The sequence below is a fragment of the Ammodytes marinus genome (assembly GCF_949987685.1).
Source record: "Ammodytes marinus genome assembly, chromosome: 18".
NCBI classification, from domain to species: Eukaryota; Metazoa; Chordata; class Actinopteri; order Uranoscopiformes; family Ammodytidae; genus Ammodytes; species Ammodytes marinus.
The window spans coordinates 23,354,958-23,363,237 of NC_137222.1; positions in this window are offsets into that span (position 1 = coordinate 23,354,958).

The following is an 8,280-nucleotide window of genomic DNA, read 5'->3' on the forward strand; positions in this document are numbered from 1 at the left end:
TAAGAAGGGCTGATTCTAGAGTGTCACATACTTTCTTTTCCCGCTTCCATGCACGACAATCTGGCCAATTAACACATTTTGCAGTTGACAGGAATGAAAACAGTTCTGTCTTATTATCCTCATTTGCCAGAAATGCCTGCCAATCTCTTGGGACTTTGGCAGTGCCAGAGATGCGTTGTCGGGTGCCTGATCCTCGCTTTTCTCTTGTTCCTCCTTTGATTGTCAAAGTACGATACTGGTCCCAGACGATGTCCACTCGTGTTGATCTTTTCAGGTCACGTTGAACTCTTGGGCAGAACATTTTGTCGAAGTAGGACTCAAAGGTCTTCCCTTGGACAGTCGCGCCAGGCAGTGAATGGATAAGTGCTCCACCATCAATGACAATGAAATCATAAAGATCTGGTGCAACTATCTCCTCACTGTCAGATATTCCTCCACTCTTAGGATTCCCCAGGATGTAAAACAACAAATCTGATTTCGTACAGGAGTTGAGGGATCCTTCGCATGACAATGCAGGTGGGTATGGAGAAGACTCGTGGCAGAAAAAATCTTCCAAATTCCCACTCCGGCTTTCCAGCACAATGAAAGCTTTCCCATAGAGCTCTGCATGATGTTTGAAGTGCTGCATCCTCAGTTTAGCTGCTGTCTTCTTGCGTGTTTTCTTCTCATGGAACAACATCAAGTTGTTTCGCTTGATCGGAGCTGTCAGTGGTGTGTCATGTGAGTCCAGCACATTCTTTTTGAAGTTGTTGTACTGCTCTTGTCCCATTGACTCAACTTTAAGGACCGATGCTGCAGCGGCTGCAGACTCGCACACCTTGTTATCTAAAGTAACCAGGTCTTTATCACACATTATTTGTCGTACAAGTTCATTAAAAACATAACTTAGCATCCAAACATGTTCATTGTTGTTTTCTTACCTTCAACATACCAATATTGCCAGAGAGAAATTAGCACAGATGCTTGATTGTCAAATGAAGGGAAATGTGTCTGCTAGTCTGCCCTCTTGTGGCAGCAGATGGCATAACTCTACTATAACCTTATTTTTCATGGATGAAAGCAGCAAAATAATTAAAAAGTGCAACAATAACAAAAGGCCTGCAAGTTGGGTGCTTCATATCACGTAGGCTATATGCAGCCATATTTGTGTACGCGTATCCTAGCTATGTTTGTGCTGTAGGGATATTCTGAACACCAATCTTAAATCCAGTCGAGTCATTACACATAACAGCCTTTATTTACAATAACTTTAAAAATCATGTTTCATAGCAACTTTGTGGACATTTCCAGACTTTATCTCCAAAAAAAGCATAATTTTGCTTGTGTCCATGTAATATTTTGGGATAAAAGTGTATTTATTTTTATCTGGTCACCAAATGCTTGGTATACCTGTTTCTCCTTTTAATTCTGAATCCATACATACCTCATATGTTAAAATTGGATAATCTAATCAAAAGTTGTAGCAGTTTACATATTTTGCGGCGCCCCCTAGAGGCCATTTTTCATCTGTGTGTTTGACACTCGGACTCAAATTTGTCTGTAGACCCTAAACTTCAACTTGGAAGTGAAAACCAAACTTTAACACGAATTTGAAATGACTGAGCCTTATACGACCCCACTAGTCTCCAAAGGCGTTTGAGAGAATATGGCAGTACATCCAATCGGCCTCACCACCGCAGACCACGTGTAACCACACCAGCCCAGGACCTCCACATCCAGTAGGTTCACCTCCAAGATCGTCTGAGACCAGCCACTGAGACAGCTGCTGAAACAATTGGTTTGCATAACCAAACAATTTCTGCACAAACTGTCAGAAACCGTCTCAGGGAAGCTCAACTGCATGCTCGGCGTCCTCATCGGGGTCTTGACCTGACTCCAGCTCGTCGCCGTAACAGACTTGAGTGGGCAAATGCTCACATTCGATGGCGTCTGGCACGTTGGAGAGGTGTTCTCTTCACGGATGAATCTCGGTTTACATTGTTCAGGGCAGATGGCAGACAGCGTGTGTGGCGTCGTGTGGGTGAGCGCTTTGCTGATGTCAATGTTGTGGATCGAGTGGCCCATGTTGGTGGTGGGGTTATGGTATGGGCAGGCATCTGTTATGGACGAAGAACATAGGTGCATTTTATTGATGGCATTTTGAATGCACAGAGATACCGTGAGGCCCATTGTTGTGCCATACATCCATGAACATCACCTCACGTTTCAGCAAGATAATGCACGGCCCCATGTTGCAAGGATCTGTACACAATTCTTGGAAGCTGAAAATGTCCCAGTTCTTGCATGGCCAGCATACTCACCGGACATGTCACCCATTGAGCATGTTTGGGATGTGCTTGACCGGCGTATACGACAGCGTGCACCACTTCCCACTAATATCCAGCAACTTCGCACAGCCATTGAAGAGGAGTGGACCAACATTCCACAGGCCACAATTGACAATCTGATAAACTCTATGCGAAGAAGATGTGTTGCACTGCATGAGGCAAATGGTGGTCACACCAGATACTGACTGGTTCTGAGTCCCCAGACCCTCAATAAAGCAAAAAATGCACATTTCAGGGTGGCCTTTTATTGTGGACAGTCCAAGGCACACCTGTGCACTAATCATGATGTCAGATCAGCATCTTGATGTGGCACACCTGTGAGGTGGGATGGATTATCTCAGCAAAGCAGAAGTGCTCACTATCACACATTTAGACAGATTTGTGAACAATGTTTGAGAGAAATGGTAATATTGTGTATCTGGAATGAATTTTAGATTTTTAAGTCCATCTCATGAAAAATGGGAGCAAAAACAAAAGTGTTGCGTTTATATTTTTGTTGAGTGTATGTTATGAAGTGTTATTGAAGCAAAGAAAGAAAAGGTACAATCTGACGGAGAAAATATAGCCGTCTGTGACACACAAAAAAGAAAAGGGAAACACAAATATTATGGGACTACTGTACGGTCTATATTACTGTCTGTGATTGAGTGACATTGGCCAAGCTGAGACCCAATAGAACATTAACCGGTGCGCTTTTGTCAGCGGAAAAAGCAAAATAAAACCGCTTATGGGTTCCAGAATCTGTGTATATTCCAAAATAAATTACCAAAATGAAAAAATGTATTTCTTGTGGTATTATTAGTGACTCCAACGCTTGGGAATCGAAACTTGTAATGTTTTTGTATCAACTTTAAGAGGCTTTTAGTCACACTACAAACCACAGTTTTACCACACTGACATATTTCCAACAAAAATAGGTCTTTTAATATGTATGTGTCTTTCCTCCAGAGAGCAGGAATAAGATCAGGAAAGTTTACAGATGTGACCTGTGGTAGTTGATATCTTATTATAGTAGCAGCACTTACAGTAGTATGAGCAGTGACAAGTGTTTAATGTAGTGGCCGTAGTCTAATAATAGTAGTAACAGTGGTTTATGTTTAATAGCAGCAAAACCAGAAGAGGTGAATATACACACACACGGTTGAGCTGTGGGCGTTGAATTACACTTCAGGTTTTTTACAGCTCAGCCTTCTGGAACAAAACTCATCATCGCAGACATCATTTCTGTCTCGCTCTCTCCCTCTTCATCCTTTTTAATCTAGCCAATCAGTGACACTGAGAGGGAGGTCATTGTGTGTTTCTGCTGAATACCACCAGCCATTATTTAAACTGTTGGATCCCTGTATGAAGTCTGAGACATGCTCACACAATCTTCACATTGATGTGTCATATATATATATACATTGTGAATGTCTTGTGAACCTGAATAAATAGTTCACTCATTAATTTAATATCCTATTTTCTATTGGCTCTTTATTAACTGATGGTATGGATGGATTTTATTATTTCTGTAATATTTTCCCTGGAATCTAGTGACCGCTCCCCTCCTCACCGTGGGGGGAGGGGGGGCTATCCTGGGGGGCTGACCAGTAACCATGAGGTCGCTGGTTCGATCCCTGGCACAGGACAGGAAAGGGTGTTATTTGTAAAACTAGTGGTGTCTGGTATTACATATACGGTGCCCACCATCTCTACCATTGTGTCCTTGAGCAAGACACTTAACCCCAAACTGCGCCAGTGGTGCTGTACTATGGCTGACCCTGCGCTCTGACCCCCTAGAAAGTGGAAAACTTGAGAGGGGATATGCGAAAAGATAGATTTCAATGTGACTTGTGTAAATCGATAAAACATTGGATAAACTTTACTAACAGGTGCAACAACGACAATGAGCAATCCTCCCACTCTTTAGTTGGTTTCAAAACACCATCAAACACAATGATCAGATAAAGAATGACTCATTCATACATCCTGCAGGGACTCGCACTGTCACACACACACAATCCCACTCCACAAATAAAGAGTAAGAAAAACAAACCTCCCAATTTGTGATAAGTAGGACTGTTTGGTGCATTAAGAATCAAAGTCCAGCCTGGACAATGACCAATAATGTCTCCATTCAGGAACATAATGGATGAATTTAAACCAACTCCATTACTCTCTATAATGGGGAATCTCATCATGATTTATCTCTCTGTCTGTTACCAAAGCAACAAACAAACAAAATCCAATTTTTTGGGGGGATAAACTTTAAGATACAGCAAAAATATACACTTCAATCTAAGAAAGTAAACTAAAGGAACTGCTAGCATCTTCAAACACCTACTCATTACTTTGTGTGTACTTCAGCTGCTTGGCAGCAGTGGTTAAGTTTATCCTTCCAGTGCTTTCACAATCAGAATATCTTTATTGTCATTGTAACAGGTATGTAACGAAATTAAGTGCAGTCCTTGTTAGTGCAAAAACATCACATGAGGTAGATTATGTATCCATAAATAAATACATTTAAACTAAATTAAAACTATAGAAATAGTCAACTATAGGCATTAAAAAAGAAACATAAGACACCCACACAAACACCCACATACATAAATGTGCTTACACAAAACTATGCCCTTGTCTTGGCAACATTTAGTGAGGTTATGGCTGTTGGGTAAAACTGTTTTGTAGTCTGTTTGTTTTAGTTTTCATTGACCGGTATCTCCTGCCTGATGGCAGTAGTTCAAACAGTTTGTGACCAGGGTGTGATGAGTCCTGCAGGATGGAGTGAGTCTTTTTGAGGCAGCGGGAGCTGTGCAGTTCTTCCAGGGAGGGAAGAGGGCAGTCGGTGATCTTCTGCGCTGCCTTTATGACCCCCTGGAGCCTTTTCCTCTGTGCCACCGTGCAGATTGCAAACCAGACACACAGACAGTAGGTCAGGATGCTCTCTATTGAGCAGCGGTAGAAGGACAACAGCAGTTTTTGGGGTATGTTGTTCCTCCTGAGAACTCTCAGGAAGTAGAGTCTCTGCTGGGCCTTCTTCACTAGCCCAGTGGTGTTGACGCCCCAGGTTAGGTCCTCCATGATGTTAACTCCCAGGAAGCGGAAGTCAGAGACCCTCTCCACACAGACCCCGCCTATCAGCAGCGGCTGGATGACCGTCTTCTTCCTCCTATAATCCACAACCAGCTCCTTGGTCTTTGTGGTGTTGAGGAGGAAGTTGTTGGCACTGCATCACGCCACCAAACGCTCCACCTTGTCTCTGTAGTGGGTCTCATCCCCCCTTGAGATGAGCCCCACTACTGTGGTGTCGTCGGCGAATTTGACGAAGGTGTTGCTGTCGTGGGTGGGAGTGGTTTATTTTAGTGGTCATAGTGGTTATCCCTCCGGGGTAACTTTGAGACACCCCTGGGTCCGCACCCGCGTCCCAAAACACCACCTTTTACAGCACCAGAGAAACTAAAGCGATGTGAGTGTACGTCGTGGATTGGTCAAAATCAGGAGTCAGGGCCGGCAACCGCCGTTTTTAAAAACCCTGTGTATGTAAACATTAAAACACTAAACTTAGCAGTAAAATGTTCTTGTCTTCTTTCTATGTCTGTTAGAACTAGGACGGAACAATGAATCACATTTTGATGATGATTTTGGCTTCCCACGATTACATTAAAAATGTGTTCCGCCTAAACAGGCTGCGCTGCGAAGAAATCAAGCACTCTCTATACCACTGTCTGTAGAGTTGTGCCTCCGCCGCAAAGGAAAACAACTTACATATTTATCCACCTGAAAACATATTACAGTACGATGAAAGCCAACAAAAACATTGCACCACCTAGGCTAAATGCATTTTATACATGTCTTCGCTTACTTAAAATTACAGTAAAAGTTTCATCAATGTTAGCTAATCGAGAAAAAAAGGGAGGCCAAGAGAACTTGTGGGGGTCCACCCAGGATACAAGTGCCTACATAAGAGGTTGGTTATTCAAAAAAATTAAATATGTACATTCATCATTTTGCCAGTGTTAACTCAGTGTCGACAGCCAAACCATTTTAGACAACTTGCAAACAAATTTTCTTCAGGCAAACCATGTATTTGCTGCTGTAACCTTTTCAGATTCTTAGATCTTAGATTATGAAGTCTGAAGCACAACTATTTTAACGTGACTAAGGTATATATTTTCCCCCAAAAAATGTGGCCTGAAATTTTGGAGAAACTCCATTCAAATTCGATGGGGCAATATTCTGGCTAATGTTATAATTTCACTGTCTAATCATCTTATTCCAGTTACTGATGGTGTAGTCGCCCTCCTGGAACCGGATGTCATTACCAACCTCCATGCAATTGTAACAATTCTTCACCCTCCACAGATTTTTAATAATGTCTTGGTAATGGTTGAACACAACCATTGTTAATGTCATTAAGGGGACATGAAGAGACGTTGTCTGCTGCCTTTGAGAGGGAAGACGAAAGGCCTTTTGAGGTTAACCTTGATGAAAGCGTTGTACAATTTAAAACGTGAGAGGCCATGCACATCTGCACAGCTTACCTCTGTTTGACTCCCCATGGACTTATAATTAAACACTCTAATTGGCACTGTGAAATCCATTTTCATTTATTGCGTTGCAACTTTATAAAATATATTTAGAGAAACCGATAAAGAAATCAGAGCTGGAAATGGACCACAGCTGATGAAGAAGGATGCCTTAGAGATCCAAATCCTTGAACATAAGTTAAAGGTGGGTGAGGTGCAAACTGGGATAATGTTACTTGCTTTAAAAAAAATACAAAATATGAAGGACCTTTTCTTTATTTGTGCTTACAGGAAATAAAGAAATCATAAAAAGTAGATTGTCTTTATTAGAACCCGGGCGCAGCACTCACGTTTCTTGCAGTGAGTGCAGTGTGTCGCACCTTTAGTCTTTGCTTTTAATACAGCCATCCTCATTGTCTTTCATTGCGCAAAGTCTATCTGTTTTGGCCAGTTCACATTCTATGGCAAGTATAGCCCTGTTGTTGAGCCTCTCCTGGCTCATTGTGGAGCGCAAGTAGTTCTTTATTTTCAGCTCACTGAAGGATCTCGCTTGTCATGCTGCAGTTAATGGTAAGGTGCAAAATATCCTTAGTGCAATGCAAATGTCACTGTAAATGCTCTCAAGCTTCATGTCATGAATCTTGTTGAGAAGCTAACTGGGTGTCAATGATCCTTAATGTGGCACTGTATATCTTCTTCAGATGGAGCATTTGTGTCTCAAAATCTTCAGATAGATCCTTGGTGTGAAGCTCACCCTCAGGCTCAGCCTGGCTGCTGCTAGCTTTCGCTGACTGAAAACACTGTCAAAACACTTAAGCCCTCGTTTTCTTTTCTGGCACCAGGTCTCGGCATTTTTATGCTTTATTGATAGTGTAGAGACAGAGTTGAAATGGGGCAGAGAGGGGAGTGACATTCAGAGAACGACCGCGGGCTGGAATCGAACCCGGGTCCGCTGCTGGCCGAGGCCCATGGGGGGGACGCCCTACCAACTGAGCTAAGGGCGCCCCCCACAGTCACATTTCTGACAGCCCGACACGCTGTTGCCTGTGAATTGTGCTCGGCATCACCGGCGTTGTGGCGAAAGCTGACGTTTGCAAAATAAACGGAGTGCAACACAAATCATTTCTACGGAACTCAAAGCTTGCCCACGGTGCGTCAAACGGATAATATGAGGGCTAAGGAGGTTATCTAAATAAATAATAGATTGCGCTGAAAAACGATAGTGTTCAAACAGAAAATTGTCGGGAAAAGAAAGTACATCTAATCTATCTAAACGGGGTCTAATTTATCTCTCCTGACGGCGATTCCTTTTAAGAATCAAAGCCTCTTGGTCCACACACACTCGGACAAATGGATACGCCATGTCTAACACTTCCTTCTGTCTGACTGAAGCCTTCAGCCTTATAGAACAAACTCAGTAGGTCAAACCACCTAGAGCAGGTTAGACT